This window comes from Melanerpes formicivorus, unplaced genomic scaffold, assembly GCF_026170545.1.
Source record: "Melanerpes formicivorus ecotype bairdi unplaced genomic scaffold, bMelFor1.0.p_v2 SCAF_71, whole genome shotgun sequence".
Classification (NCBI taxonomy): domain Eukaryota; kingdom Metazoa; phylum Chordata; class Aves; order Piciformes; family Picidae; genus Melanerpes; species Melanerpes formicivorus.
In genome coordinates, this window is record NW_027142423.1 from 5,368 (window position 1) to 21,931 (window position 16,564).

At 43.8% G+C, this 16,564-nt stretch overlaps 1 long non-coding RNA gene across 1 annotated transcript in view; it reads right to left on the minus strand.

The window, feature by feature from the left end:
* Positions 1-386: 386 nt before the first annotated feature.
* The window catches only part of LOC137453710 (uncharacterized), a 117,109-nt gene continuing 100,931 nt past the window's right edge, over positions 387-16,564 (minus strand). The window contains exon 3 of the long non-coding RNA XR_010990446.1: positions 387-503. This is a non-coding gene — a long non-coding RNA (uncharacterized lncRNA). The remainder of the gene's footprint in view (positions 504-16,564) is intronic.

Below are 16,564 nucleotides of genomic sequence, written 5' to 3' on the forward strand. Positions count from 1 at the left end.
GAGTGGTTGGACATCACCTGCTGATGGGCAGTAGAGAATAAATCTTGGTTTTGCTTTATTAAGCTGCCTTTATCTTGACCTAAGAGCTTTTTTCCCATCTTATTTTCTCTCCTCCAGCCTGTGGAGAATGGGAGTGACAGAGCAGCTTGGTGACCACCTGGGGTCCAGTCAAGGAGAAGCCACCACAACATAACACAAAGCTTCATCATACAAATCAAATCCAACAAAAGTTTGGTTTTCATGCCTGGAAATCACTATCAGAAATGAGCTCTGGAGAATGTGTGATATTTATACACCAGCCACATCGAGCACGAGCAAGTAAAACTTCACTCCCCAAGGAGTCAAGCAGAATAAATTACAGCAAGGGATCAATACTTTACCGAGAGGTTGATAGCCTTGTCTCAAAGGGCCTCCAAATGGATTCCTGCTCCCAAACCCACTCCCATCAATGGATCCATAAGACATTTTCTAGATAGTAATGGATATAGGATGATAGTTCAAACCTAATAAAACAGAGAAAAAGACAGGTACAACATTGTTAGAAGTCAGTTAAACTCCTGTATTCTAGGAAACAAATGGGGGGGAAAGGCAAATGAAAATAATAAAGGACTATCTCCAAAATTCAGGATGTCTGCCTGTGAAAAATAAAACCACTAAAATCCAGGTCTCCTGGACTGCCACTGATCCTGGGGGCAAACAAGTCATTTGACCTCCTTGTGCCTTATCTTCTCTAGTGATACAGGGCAACCATTTATCTGTTTCAGCCACAGCAAGACTTTTAATTCCTCGCTGTTCACAAAGTGCTTTGAGATCCTGAGCTGGTAGGGAAAGACCAGGTACTCCATCAAAAATAGGTAATGCTGTCTTGTGGAACATTACCACTATGCAGCTGGTTAGGAGCCTATCCATCATGCTGCAGTCTTGATGAGCTCTCAAAAGAGACAGTTTACTGCTATATTATAAGCTCCTGGGTCTCCAATATAAATATTGGAGACAGAGTTATTTTTCCTTCCTGATTTGAAAAAAAAAAGAAGAAAAAAAAAAAAGATAAAAGTTGCAAGGCAGAATGAAATTAATGCAGCACCATCAGGGAAAGACTACTTCTTCCCACCTCTCTAATGTCTCATCATGAGTCCAAGATACCCTCCAGCACATCAGCAGGGTCCCAAGACTTTGATATTAAAAATAGTTCAAACCCTAAGGCATGGAGATCATAATTAGTGAATGAAGAGAAGAGCTAAAGGTGGTGCAGTAGTTGGGGCATGATACAGGACCAAATCAAGCTGATATAGTCTTGAGAAGAGAAGACTGACAGAGGACCTCATCAATGTGTATAAGTATCTGATGGGTGGTTGTCCAAGGGAGGGGGGGCAAGCTCTTTTTCATGCTGCACAATAATAACACAAGGAACAACAGGTTCAAGCTTGAACACAAAAGATTTCACCTCAACACAAGGAGAAACTTCTTTACAGTGAAGGTGATTGAGCACTGGAGCAGGCTGCCCAGGGAGGTTGGGGAGTCTCTTTCTCTGGAGAGTTTCAAAAAACACCTGGATGCATTCCGATGTGGACTACCCTAAATGATCCTGCTTTGGCAGGGGGGTTGGACCTGATGATCTCTTGAGGGCCCTTCCAGCCTCTGATATACTGTGATACTGTGATATTTCCTTTCACCAACAGTACGAAAAAATTACCCAAACAGATACAATCTGAAGGCTAAGGACAGAGACTTAGTCCTTTAAAAACCTGGAAGAAAATGTTGCCTACTGGGTAGCCCTTCGTCAAGCAGCAATATGGTGATGCTGGAGCGAAGCAGGATAGGACAGTCCAGTGGAGCGCAGATGTTGGTATGAGATGACTGGGAACACCACCTGCCCTCACTTGAGGTATTTGCTCTGTCTTAAAAATGTCACTTGTTAACTGAAGGAGAATTGAAAAAAACAGGCCAGCAAACCACTATCTCCAACAAGCAAGCATCTGCAATCCCTTCACTGCAAAGGCAATATCATATAACTGTAGAAGAGTTGGTATTGGAAAAGTCCTTCAAAGGCCATCTAGTCCAACCTACCTGCAATGAGCACAAGCATCTTCCACTAGATCAGGTTGCTCAGAGCCCTGTACGACCTGACCTGGAACGTTACCAGGGATGGGGCATCTACCACCAACTGGAGGAACGTTTGCCAGTGTTTCTTCACTCTCAGAGTGACAAATGTCTGTCTTACATTTACTATGAATCTTCTCTCTTTTAGTTTAAAACCATCACCCCTTGTCCTGTTACAACAGACCCTGCTAAAAAAAGTCTGTCCCCACCTTTCTTACAGCCTCCCTTTAAGTATTGAAAAGCAGCTATAAGGTGTACCTGGAGCCTTCTCATCTCCAGTGTGAACAGCCCCACCTCTCTCAGAGTGTCCTCACAGCAGAGGTGTGATCATTTCTGTGGTCTCCTCTGGACCCACTCCAACAGGTTCATGTCTTTCTTGTACCAAGAAAGATGGCGGAGTGTAAGGCTGGATGACATGAGATGTCTGTCTGGGCTTGGATACCCACACTGGACATTGCCAGGACCGGCAGCTTTCCCTCCAATGTGCAAAAAGCCAGGAATGGCCTCCAGTTTGTAAGAAATTCTTGGTACATGGCCATGTGTTGCATGACATTCTGATGTATCTATGCACTGATAGATGCCTCAGCAAAGGGCTGAAGTCTCTTTTGAGGGACAACAACACAGCAGTCAGCTTGCAACTATTCCCTTGGTTTGTCTTCCACGAAGAACAAAGCACCAGAAATTCCCAGTTCTGTACTGTACTGGGAACAGTACAGTGGTCTCCAGCAACTCTTGTATTTCATTCTTCTTTTTTCTTTTAAACAAAACCAAGTGAAAAAAAATGCTGCTGAGATTCACCAGACACAGAAAGTCTAGGACTAAAGGAAATCACACTGTCCTCCCTTAATTGGACCAGACACATAAAAGAGGATGGAAGTGCAACTGCCTTAAGAAAGCACTGAAAGCTGAAGAAATCCAAGGTCCAGCTTTCACACCCAGGCTCAGTGTACCACATACACAAAGAATTGACATCACAGGGTATCAGGGGTTGGAAGAGATCTCCAGAGATCTTGGAGTCCAACTTCCCTGCCAGAGCAGGACCATAGAATATAACACAGGTCACACATAAACACATCCAGAGGGGTCTTGAAAGTCCAGAGAAGGTCTTTACCTGAAAGCAGGCTGTATTTTGTCTCCTCCCAAGTAATTAGCAATAGGACTAGAGAAAAAAGGCCAAAGTTGTGTCAGGGGGGGTTAGATTGGATATTAGAAAAAGTTTGTTTACTGAAAGTGGTCAGTTGTTGGCACAGGCTTCCCAGGGAAGTGGTGGCGTTGCCATCCCTGAAGGTGTTCAAGAAGCCTGTAGATGTGGTGCTTCAGGATATGCTTTAGTGGTCGAGGCAGTTGTGTTACTCTGGGACTCAATGAATTTAAAGGTCTTTTCCAACCTTAATGATTCTAATGTTTTATAAGCAGGGAAGTGGGGCAAACACACTGAAAACTGCTTCTATAGAGAGGGTGATCCTGATCTATCCTTCCTATTTAGAGATAAGCAAGTGCTGTGACTTCCCCAAGACTACATACAACAAACGTGAACATCTATACCGTGTTGTAAAACTACTTGATTACAACTGGGCAAGTGTTGCTTTGGCAAACAGTGAATGCATCTATTTTTGGCTCAACAGAATTGTGTGAAAGGAGGAGAGAAGGAAGAGCTTTCAGAGCACTCCAAATGTTTTGTGTTGTTTTATCATTTTCAAAGCATGCTTCCATTATATTTTTATTCTGCCCCTCAGAGAAATAAATAAATAAACAACAACCTCTGACAATGAAATATTTTGGTTCAGTTTAGCCAATCTATTTAGAAACAACCACCTCCCACCCCATCCTACTGAGCCATTGAAATATCCCTTATTCACACAGCTCCACAACCACTCCTACCCCACAGTCACATATTTACAGGAAAATTTAACAGCAGATCTAAATATCTTTAACTTGATTGGCAATAAAACCATTTCCCTCCTCATTCCCATGGCATCTCCCACATCTTTTGTTTACTGCTCCTCAGGGAGACTTGTCCAATTTACTTTACAAGTAGATTGTACAAACTGGAATGAGCATTGCCTAACAGATACAAGAAAAATAAATAAAAAGAAGAACAAAAAAAAAAAAAAAAAAGAGAGAGAAAAGCATTGTCTCAGCTTTATCCTCATCCCCTAAAATATAAACGAAGGAACAACCACATCCATTCTGCCAGAGGCGTGAATTTGTATTCTCATGGAACCACAAAATGGTTGGAAGGGACTGTAAGGATCATCCAGTTTCAATCCCCCTACCATCACCAGGGACACCCTTCAAGTTCCTCAAAGACCCATCCAACCTGGACTTGGACACTTACAGGGAAAGGGGAGGTGGTGGAGTCACCATCATTGTAGGTGTTTAGGAGGAGACTTGATAGGGTTCTTGGTTGCATGGTTTAGTTGATTAGGTGGTGTTGGATGATAGGTTGGACGCGATGATCTTGAAGGTCTCTTCCAACCTGGTTTATTCTATTCTATTCTGCCCAGAACTTCATTTTAAGGACATGCAACTACTTCTTACTTTGTACATCCTGTAGAAGTCAATGATGCAGTGAATGTAATAGCATGATGTAGGATCTCAAGGAAAGGGTCGGTCCTCCACGTTTCTCAGAATGGAAAGATACTGGCAGGCAAAACCCAGCAGGCAAATCATTTAAATTGTTCCACTATATAAATCAGTCTCCATTTAGATGGCCACCATGGCAGCAGGCATGAAAAGTAAGAGTTCAGTACAGAGTAAATATATTACAGAGCACTTTAGGCAAGGTGGGTATGTTTAAAGTTGAGTTGGACTGATGTCATAGTTTGGGCTGGGTGCCTTCTGCTACAGGGGTGTTTCCTGTGTCCAGAAGTCCAGCCCAGTGGGTGGACACAGGAAATTAGGTATTTCCTGCCATAATTCCTGCACCACTATAAAATCCACCGCGGGGTCTGGCACTTCCTCTTTCCTTCCCCTCCGCCACCTGGTAACCGGGGGAGACGTCTCGAGCCATGGGCCTGGCTAGGCCCAAGGCCACGGTGGGATGGGCACTCTCAGATCTGGCCAGCTGAGACTAGCCTAGCAGTGGGGCGGAAGGAGGAGCCCTGGGGGTCTTGGGTGCACCCTCAGGTGGGGATGGGATCTTTCTGGGTCTGTTTTGGGGTTCCTCTTGTCACTGTGCTTCTAGCTTTCTGTACACACTCACTGTTTTCTATTCAAACTTTCCATCACTTTTTGCAACCTGTTTGCCTGAGTTGTTATTTCTGCCCGTGGTGGGGAGGGGGTCTGCCCCAACCCATCACAACTGAGAAATACATAAGCACACTGGAAAGAAATGGAAAAGAAGGATAGGCATGGACATACTGGAGCAAATCCAGTGGAGCCACGAAGATGATTAAGAGATGGGAACAGCTGATATATGAGGAGAGACTGAGGGAGCTGGGACTGGTCACCCTGGAGAAGATAAGGCTCAAAGCTGGGGGTTGTTAACATGATTAAATATCTGATGGGAAGAAGGAACCAAATGGAGCCAAACTCTTCCCAGTGTACTCATCAGCAATACAATTTGGACTTGATGGTCTTAGAGGTCTTTTCCAGCTGAAAAATTCCATGAGTCTTTGATTTAATTAATTTAAATATCGGGAAATCCACTTAGAAAAGTAAGAAGCTGTTTGGTTTGGTTTGGATTGGGGTTTTTTTGTTTGGTTTTCTTTTTATTTCATGTTGAGGGTGGTCAAGCACCAACACAGGTTAGATAGACAGGTCATGGAGTCCCCATCCTAGGAAATATTGCAGGCCTGGCTGAACATGAGCCTTAACCACCAGCTCCAGGTGACCCTAGATGGCTTCCAAAGGCTCCTTCCCACCTCAGGTGTTCTGGGATTCTGCAATTTTCTTCCTGAGATGCCTGAAACAGCTTGGGAGCCATTCATGGACCACTTAGCAGACCCTTATTGTGGGTGGAGAAAGGATGAGTAAGAAAGTTACAAAACCATCAACTTCATTGCCATCTCCTGCAAAAACAAGGTAATAAACTTACTGGAAGTATCTGATGTTAAAGAAAAGGAAAAGAGCAACAGGCAGTTTGCATCTGGCAACAAGTCATATCAAATCAACTTTCATTTCCTTATGCAAGAAGTTAATAGGCAGTGAAGGTAGAAAAAAAAACAGCAGATATTACAGCTTTACATTGTTAGGGGTAGAAGAAGTGGATTGGAGGTGCAGGTGAATTGGTTTTAATTAGAAAAATCCTCCCAATGGACTGTTGCAATAACCAAAGAAGAAACTGTGCTATGTTGGGTCCACCAGGCTCTGCTTGCTTTGTATTTTGAGCAGTGATCTTGGGGATGAAATAGGGATTAACATCATAACTGAGTTAGTCTGGCTAAAGTTAATGCTGGGGGAAACTTCAGCCCACCACACACACACACCACCAAACAGTACTGGCTGGCTGAATATGAACCATCTTGTGTCGCTGGATAGGGATAGGGTGACGGTCAGAGCGACGAAGATAAAACGCAAGTCACATATAGAGAAAGGCAAAAGACTCCATTTATTCCAGCAAGCAACACATATTTGTATCTATCTAGTTACTGTGGCTGCATGTGATTGGTTAACAGACTCTTCTCAAGATTCTGTGGTTACTTGTTAAGCTAGTCCAAGTGTCTTCCTATCTTATCTTACAGTTTCTCATCCTCCAACATCCAGTCCAGGGAGTTTCCAACTTCTCATGGGAACACAGTGATGTTTTCTCACCAGAGCTCATCAGAAGGTCTACAGATTCATCACAGTCCCCCACAAGCCTGTGCCCAGGTGGCCAAGAAGGCCAACAGCATCCTGGCCTGGATCAAAAGTAGCATGACAAGCTCAGCACTTGTGAGATGACACCTTGAGTATTGGATGCAGCTATGGGGCCCTCACTCCAAGAAAAACATTGAGGTGCTGTAGCAGGTCCATAGAAGGGCAACAGAGCTGGTGAAGGGTCTGGAAAACAGGTCTTCTAAGGAGCAGCTGAGTAAACTGGGTTTATGTCAGGACAAGAGAAGGCTGAGGGAAACCATCTCACTCTCTACAACCCCCTGAGAGGAGGTTGGAGCAAGGTGGGGGTCAGTCTTGTCTCAAGGAACAAATGATAGGATAAGAGGAAACGGTCTCAAGTTGCATCAAGGAAGGCTTACATTAGATATTAGAAGAGAAGACTTAACTGAAATGGTTCTCAAACACTGGAATCGGCTCCCCAGGGGTGTGGTTGAATCTCCATCCCTGGAGGTGTTTAAAAGATGCAAAGATGTGGAGCTGAGGGACATGGCTTAGCACCAGACTTGGTTGGACTTGATGATCTTAAAGGTCTTTTCCAACCAAAACAACACTATGATTCTATGATTCAGCATTCAGAGCAATCCTAACAAAGCATTAATTGACATTTGACAAAGAAAACAAGATGCCACACAATTCAGGTCAACTGCAGGGACTTGAATTTAGAAGGAAACAAGTGCAAGAATGATGGAGAAATGATGGGGAAGCCAGTGCTGCAGAGAACAGAGAGACACTACAGAACTGCAAGCTCAGCTCAGACTTGCAGCAGCATTCCATGTAAAGGTGGCAGACATCACCATGGGATGTAAAAAGAGGATTACAATATGTAGACAGGCGAGATAAACTTTTGGTTTGGCCTCACAGTGAAGTGACCTCAGCTGTAGGCATCAGGCTTCAGCAAAGATTTTGCCAGAGAATTCAGAGAGTCTAGAGGGAGCTGGAAGAATGACAAGAAGTCAAGAGAATGTGGCCTGCTAGGAAAGATTGAGTAAATGGGGTCGCCTAGAGAAAGGGAGATTGATGGGAAAACTTGAGCCTTCAAATCTGTGCAAAGCTGCTGCAAAAAGGCAGGAAATTTTTCTCTTCATTTGTGTTGGACAAAACAAGGGAAGAGCTCTAAATCAAAGCCAGAAAAACAAAGCGAGACACTGGGAGAACCTATGAGGAAGGACAGAGCACCTCTGGCAACAGGCAACAAGGAGGTTTTCTTACACCTGGAGGGGATAAAATCAGCTAAGGCTGGTTAGGGGCCAATAGTGAGTCCAATACTGTTTAACATCTTTGCAGTCTATTACTGTTTAACATCTGGATGATAGGGCAAAGTGTTTCCTCATCAAGTTTGGTGGTGCCACCAAACCTTGGCAGAGTGGCTGACACATCAGAGCTGTTGGTGCTGCTGAGTTTCTCCTGCCTAGGGAATGTTACTGCTACCATAGTGCAGACTCCTTCTGTTTAATGTTCAGTTCTACAACAATAAACCACAGTTTGGATAATAATTATCTGCCATTAATGAACACAAGGGGTGGTGAGAGGAATGGTACTCTTGTGCTCTATTCCCAGTTCTACCACCATCTTATTGACAGAAAGTGCCTCCAATGGAAGCTTCAGAAGTGATTAGCAGTGACACTTCCATTTCTGCATGGCCACCTAGACATACATTTTTCCAAGGTTTTTAACCCAAATAAAATCCCTGCACCAACCAGCCTGTCCTTTCAACAGAGAGCAGATCATTTCATGCAAGTCATATTTACACATCAATCCTAACAGTGTCTGGCCAAACCAGGTCACTTCTTTCCATAAGAGCCTCTCTGAGGTTTGTTAATGAAGGAGCAGACCCAGACACTGTTAGAAGAGCTGTCCAACTCTCCAGCCTGTCCAGGTCTTACTGAATGGCAGCACAGCCTGTCCAAGTCTTTGGAGAAAGTGATTCCTTACATCTGTCTCAATTCCCCTGCCTGTAAAATGGACAGATCTTACTTGCAGAGTACTAAGATTAACTCAGTTAACGTGGAAGTTTTAGGAGGCCATGAGATGAAAGGCAATATTTCCACAGAGTGCTGCTTTTCCAAATCCTCTCTCACAGTTGGGTCCCCAGATTCAGCTGTCACTCATGTCAGTCATGTCACTCTTCAGCTTTCTCAGGGTTTTTCTTAACTATTAAAACCAAAACTCAATAAACCTTTATTTTGGTCACCTGGAAAAACAGCTCTTTCCCAGAGAGCCTGGCTTTATAAAGAAGCCCTGCTGCTGAAACACTTTTGTTTTTATTATTAATAATAATAATAATAATAATTTTAATGTAATCAGTGGCTTTAACATCCAACTGGTGTAACTGCACAAATCCCTGTTTGCTGCACCTTGCAACACATCTGTCAGAGGGCAATCAGAACAGCTGCAGGGGATGACGTTCTTCTTTCTCAGCCTGTGCTTCTGAGGTGATTTATGCTCCTCTGGATCTTTGGTGAAGTTTTAATATTAACATCATGCTCTCAGATGGCTTCACTCAGGCAAGGTGAGGAAAGCAGTGCTCAGGGGCTGAAGAAATGAGTAGCAGGAGAGTGGTCCAGGAGTGATGCTCTGTATGCAGCAGGGATAGAGATGCAGCAATATGGATGTTTCCTCCCATTTTCCTTCCCAAATAAGTTTTAACACTAATGAAAGGTTCTTGGAGAGTGAAGTCATCTCTGTCCCAACGGCCTGAAGAGCACACTGTCTAGTCTAGTTTGACATGATACAAAATATAGCAAACCTAACAACAAATAAACCCCAGGATGTTATATTTATCATCATAGAACTGTAGAATCATTTCAGTTGAAAAAGACCTCTAAGATAATTGAATCCAACCATTGACCTAACACCACCACGGCGATTAAACCATGTCCCAGAATGCCATGTCTGCATGTTTTCTGAACACCTCCAGGGATGGTGACTCCACCACCTCCTTGAGCAACCTGTTCCAATGCCTGACCACTCCTTTTTTTCCTAATATCCAACAAGGCCTTCTAAAAAACAAACTATCTTCCAGAAACTTCTAGAGACACATATCTAGTACTTAACAGGCACAATGTCTCTTGTGACTGTGAGCAACCTGATTCGATACGCTGAATAATGCTCCTGTCTACCCTCCTCCAGCTCAAGTGTACTACACAGCAAAGCAAACGCCCACAGCCTTAAGGCATCATGGAGTAGGTACAAAGTAAAACCAGCACCAGTTATCTCAGAATTGAGCTACTTCTGCTATTCTGGAGATTTTCTAAAAAATAATGAGAAAATAAAATCTTTTTGCATTCTTCCTCATCAAAGCCTTATTTCAAGGAAGCATCTGGTCACTTTATAACAGATTGAGATTTTCTTCCCTGTGGAATGGATGCCTTCATAGATATCTCCAGAAGCAAAGCAGTTTGTCTCTAGAACAGATACTATCAAGATCAGCTGTGAAGTCAGAGACAGTGAGATAAGACATCCAAAACATTTCGTAGAGATCTGTAACAACTCACAGATAGGGACAGTTGGTCTCCTGTGATTCTAGTTGGGATGACACTAAGAGCTCTGGTGATAAATGCAACTGATCACAGCCTTAACTTCATCTCATTGTTCCACTAGCTCAGTAATATTATGCAAATCCAACAGGAACACTTTCTGCCTAACTCCTTCTTTAATCAGTGTGCTGGTTTGAGCTTTAACTGGATTGAGATTCCTCCCCTCTCCCCCTTTTCCTGGTAAGGTAGAACAAAAAAAAAGTGTAGGAGAAAGGAGAGGTAAATTCACAAAAGAAGTAGTCTGGAATCAGTTTGGAAGTAAAAGAGGTAAATTTTTAAATATATATATGTGTACATATATATATCAATAACAGGAAGGGTTAACAAAGGAACACCCTCCTGTCAATCACAAGCACCACCAAGTTCATGAAGACTCACAGAATCATAGAACAGTAGGAGATGTAAAGGGTCCTCTAGAGCTCACCTAGTCCAGCCTCCCTGTTCACCTAGAGAAGGTTGCACAAAAATGTGTCCAGATGAGTATGGCATCTCTCCAGTGAAGAAGATGCACAACCTCTCTGGGCAGCCTGCTCCAGCGCTCTGTCACCTCCAAAGCAAAAAAGTTCTTCTTCATGTTCAGACAGAACTTCCAGTGTTACATTTTGTGCTTGCTGAACCTTATCCTGTTGCTGGGCACCACTTAATATTTAAGACCTGCTACTGACATTAGAGGACTTAAGAACTGATGGACTGTCACTCAACATAAAGAAGAAAGAAGTCCTAAGGAACAGAGATGGGAAGGAATCATCTGTATACATTTCACATTACATAAATGTCTGCATACCAGACACAAGAGAGAGAGAATAAGAGAGAGGTAAGGCAAACAATCTGGAATAATTCTGCACTCCTTTCATGTCAGTCCCAGCTGCTGCTTCAATAGACAGAGTTTTCTTCCACATCAACCTGAGTTGCATGTCTTCTCACAAAAGAACTGAAGACAGGCTTCAAATGCCACTAAGTGGCACCAGGGACAGGTTGGCCTCAGGCAAAAGCCAAGAATAAAGCACAGATGTATTTTGTTTACCCTGGGAATCTCAGATTCCTAACCCCGCCCTGTTTAAGCTGCATAAACTTCTCAAGAGCAAAAGCAGCAATTTAAGACTGATAGAAAAAGCCTTCCACCAAAAGGATGACATACAACGTGGTAAGACCTTCAAAGCACAAGGCAACACACGCTGAAGGAGTTTGGTTCCCAAACATTGCAGCTGAGTGAGATAAATTACAAAGTGATTGCACTTGCAAGGTCAATCCTCAGGACTCACATATCTCCACCTGAAGACGCAATCAGGCTTCCTTGATACTGAGGTATTTAGATCAAGTAAAAAGAAGGAAGACAGTCTTTGAGAAGCCAAAGATGTTTTGGAGTCTGCTGCCAGTGAGCTGGATGTAACATTTACAAATGATCATGTCTGGGCTATAAAGATGGCAGAGCCTAGATGACTTACTGCCAGATCACTCTCAGCTTATTTTGATTGAGATGCATTGAGATTGATGCACCCCTTCCTATTTCTTTATTTTTTTTTCAAACAAGATTAAAATAATGGTTAAGCAACATTTCTTCTGGCTCCTATAGGAGAACAGAAGACTGAGGGGAAACCTTATTGCACACTACAACTACCTGAAAGGAGGTTACAGTGAGGTGGGGGCTGGTCTCTTGCCCCTAGTATCAGGTAATAGAGTGAGAGGGAATGGCCTGAAATTGTGCTGGGGAGGTTTAGATTGGATACTAGGAAAAAAAATCTTGACTGAAAGAATGGTCAGGCATTGCAGCAGGCTGCCCAGGGAGGTGGTAGAGCTACTACCCTGGAGGTGTTCAAACACTGTGTAGATATGGCACTTCTGGACACGATTTAATGGCCATGGTGGTGTTAGGTTGCTGGTTGGACTTGATGATCTTAGGAGGTCTTTTCCAACTGAATCAATTATATGATAAGATGATCTCAACAGCTTCCAACCCTGAATTTCTCTAATACAAATGCTGTGAAACACTGCCTGTTCTAATCCACCAAGAGTTCTCTTTCTTTCTTCTTTTTAGTTTTTGGTTTTCCTCTGCATTGCCACCTTCTCTCTGGTAGCTTGGGCCACGTTGTCTACTTTTTGTGAACCTTGCATGTAGAACAGTCTTAATCTACCCCTACGCCTAGCACAGAAGTATTACATATTTCAGTGAACAGCAAAATTACATTTCCAGTCAGTTCAGAATCCAGGTTTCAGCTGCCTTTTCACTGGTTACAAAAGATGAATATTAATGTCTCTCTTCTGTGGGGAAACAAACAAAAACAAAAGCCAAACATAGAGGAGAAACACAAAGAAGAGGGAACTGCTGTCTAGTTTGCTACTGTGAAGTCAGAGCAAATTTATTAATTATTAAAATAAATAAACATTCACAAATGGACAAAGACCAACTACAACACCCTAGGTCAGCTGAGCACCAGAGAGAGCATTTATACATTTATATGAAATTTCAAGAGAATACAGAAATATAATCTGAGAATGGCAACCAGTTTTAGAATAGAATAAACCAGGTTGGAAGAGACCTTCAAGATCATCGCGTCCAACCTATCACCCAACACCACCTAATCAACTAACCCACGTAACCAAGCACCCTGTCAAGTCTCCTCCTGAACACCTCCAGTGACGGCGACTCCACCACCGCCCCGGGCAGTCCATTCCAATGGGCAATCACTCTCTCTGTGTAAAACTTCCTCCTGACCTCCAGCCTGAACTTCCCCTGGCGCAGCCTGAGACTGTGTCCTCTTGTTCTGGTGCTGGCTGCCTGGGAGAAGAGACCAACCTCTGCCTGTTTACAACCCCCCTTCAGGTAGTTGAAGAGAGCAATAAGGTCACCCCTGAGTCTCCTCTTCTCCAGGCTAAGCAGCCCCAGCTCCCTCAGTCTCTCCTCATAGGGCTTGTGTTCCAAGCCCCTCACTAACTTCGTTGCCCTTCTCTGGACTCGTTCCAGCAAGTCAACATCCTTCCTAAACTGAGGGGCCCAGAACTGGACATAGTACTCGAGGTGTGGCCTAACCAGTGCAGTGTACAGGGGCAGAATGACCTCCCTGCTCCTGCTGGCCACACTGCTCTTAATGCAGGCCAGGATGCCATTGGCCCTCCTGGCCACCTGGGCACACTGCAGGCTCATGTTCATCCTACCATCAACCAGCACCCCCAGGTCCCTCTCTGCCTGGCTGCTCTCCAGCCACTCTGACCCCAGCCTGTAGCACTGCATGGGGTTGTTGTGGCCAATGTGCAGAACCCGGCTTTTGAGGCCATAGGAACATCCTGATTGACACATTTGCAATGCTTTGTGGGAAAAAGACACAGGGTAAAATGAATGAATTAATAGATTCCTAAATTTCATGACTGTGCTAACCCAACATCGCTGATGTCCTATTGTGCCACTTCCTGATGTACATTAAGCTGAATGGTGATGCAGTTAACACCCCCGAGGGACAAGATGCCACTCAGAGGGACTTGGACAAACTTGAGACATGGATCTGCATGAATCTCATGAAGTTCAACAACACCAAGGTCCTACTCATAGGTCAGGGCAATCCTTGGTATCAACACCAGCTGAGGGATAAAGTGATTGAGAGCAGCGTTGCAGAGAAGGACCAGGGGTGATGGTGGATAGAAAACTGGACATAAATTGTCAATGTGCACTTGCAGCACAAAAGGCCAACTACACCTTGGACTGCAACCAAAGCAGAATGGGCAGAAGGTTGAGAGAGGTGATTATGCCCATTTACTCCACTCTCCTGAGTCCCCATCTGGAGCACTGTGCCCAGCTCTGGAGTTCTCATCACAGAAAAGACACAGAACTGTTGGAGTGGGTCCAAAGGTGGCCACAAATAAAAACCAGAGGGCTGGAACACCTTTGCTATAAGGACAGGCTGAGGAAGATGAGGCTGTTCAGCCTGGAGAAGGAAAGGATGTTGGATATTAGGAAAAATTTCTTCACTAACAGTGTTGTGAATGTGTGGGACAAGCTGCCCAGGGAGGTGGTGGAGTCCCCACTCCTGGAGGGATTTAAGAGACACGTGGATGTAGCATTGACAGACATGATTTAGTGGTGACCTGGCAGGATTAGGTTAATGGTTGGACTCAATGATTTTAAAGATCTCCTCCAACTAAAATGATTCTATGTAGCTCAAGAAGAGGCAAAAAGGGCCAGTTTGTATGCACCATCAGCTTCTGCTGACAAGAGCAGTTCTGACATTTCTATTCCTTGCTCTGCCCATTGTGCTTCTATGGTGACTCCAACTATGTGTCTTCACACAGGACTTGCAAATAATGGCCATGCTGTGAGACACAGTCAAACCAAGTAGCAAAAATACATTTGCTGCAACAATGAGAAAATGCAGAAAGATCATTGGGTTTGCACTGGGTCCTGTCACAAAACAATCTGGAGCTAGCAAAGGCTGTGAGCCAATTTTCCTTCCAAATTAATGTCAATTTGCTGAAGAACCTCTACTGAACCTGCTTTTGGCCACAGTACACAATGGGGAAAAAAAGAAATGAATGTTCCAATTTTCCAACTCTTTCACCTTTGCCAAGACCCCTCACTGCTGGAGGGTTACTTGAACCCTCAATTATTTCAAGTGGTCCTTCACAGCACATCAATCTACTGTTCACAGAGGGCTTTGCATTTATAGACTATACCACACTCTCCCTAAGTTGTGGGGGGAGAGTGAGCAGTTTCACTAACATTATATCCCCTCCCCAAATAAAAGCCATTCAAAACCAAGGAGGGTTTAAAGCAAGGGGTGCTCCTTAGTAGTTGCAAAGCACAGGTGGGACAAGGAATGGCTGGAGCTGCCTGCAGCAAGGCAACAGGATGAAAATTAAGAAATGTGGACTGTAGAGGAGTAAGCAAGTGGGATGGTTTTGACCACAGACATTCACCATAGGAATGCAGGAGAAAAAAAGAAATAGCAACAAATTTGCCTGAATCCTAGAAAAATGTGCTAACAACCAATCCTTGTCAGCTGGGGAGTGGAAGCTCTCCATGACTGAGATTCACATCTCCTGCCTACAGCAGAACATGGTAGGCATAAACAGGATTAGCATAGCAGGAGGAAAGACATTTCATCCCTTCACTGTGCTTGAAGGCTTACAGGCAAGGACAATAAGGAAGTGCACACAAAGAATTTCTTCACAGGAGGGGTTGTCAAGCCCTGGAATAGGCTGCCAAGGGAAGTGATGGAGTCACCACCCCAAAGGGATTTAAAAGCTGTGTAGATGTGGTGCCTTATGAGGGATATGGTTTAGTGCTGACCTGGCTGTGCTGGGATAATGGCTGGACTTGATGACCTTAAAGATCTCTTCCAACCAAAATGATTCTATGGTTCCATAAAGGCTCCATTTCAGCTCATTTCTCAGCTTTGGTATCACTCACCACACACTTTGGAATTCCTCCTTCCTGCTGATAAGCTCATGTAGCACATGATGGCACCAAAGGGAACCAAGTAGCAAGTATCAAGAAGAAAAAGCAGCTTCGCTTCAGTGCATGACTCATGCAAGAACGCCAAGCCTTGAACAAGCCAAAGCAAAACATCTGACTATCAAACCCTGCACGAAGCAAGAACTTACCCTTAAAAATACAGACTGCAGGGTTTTTTCCAGCAAAAAAAGCAGTTTGTATTTTTCAAACAGCCATGTCTAAGAGCCTGATGGAGACAGGACACACAATGTGGGATGCAACTTGCTAAATATAGGTGACAAGGACCATCATAAGATACCATGTGAGGCACATGTGAGGCTGGTAGACTTGACTGGTGATGCACAGTCTTCTGGGCTGGCAGGAGAGTGTGAACCAGCTCCAAATAAAGGCATCTAAATCTCAGTGTGTGCACAAGGCATCTGAGCACTCATGACTACTAGCAGAGACTTTAGTCAGTCCAGTCAGTGAAGACTGGAGAACAAGTCAAAACACACAGGAGGGGCCTAACTTTTCAGTAAACAGACCAAGATTAACAAAATACTAAAATTTACCATTACATTTATCATTTTCACCTCTTTCTTCTGTGTTTTATTTGATCTACCACATATTAAGGACTAAAGAGGTAACATCTCTTAAGGCTGAGAAAGGAATGACAGAGTGGGGGAAA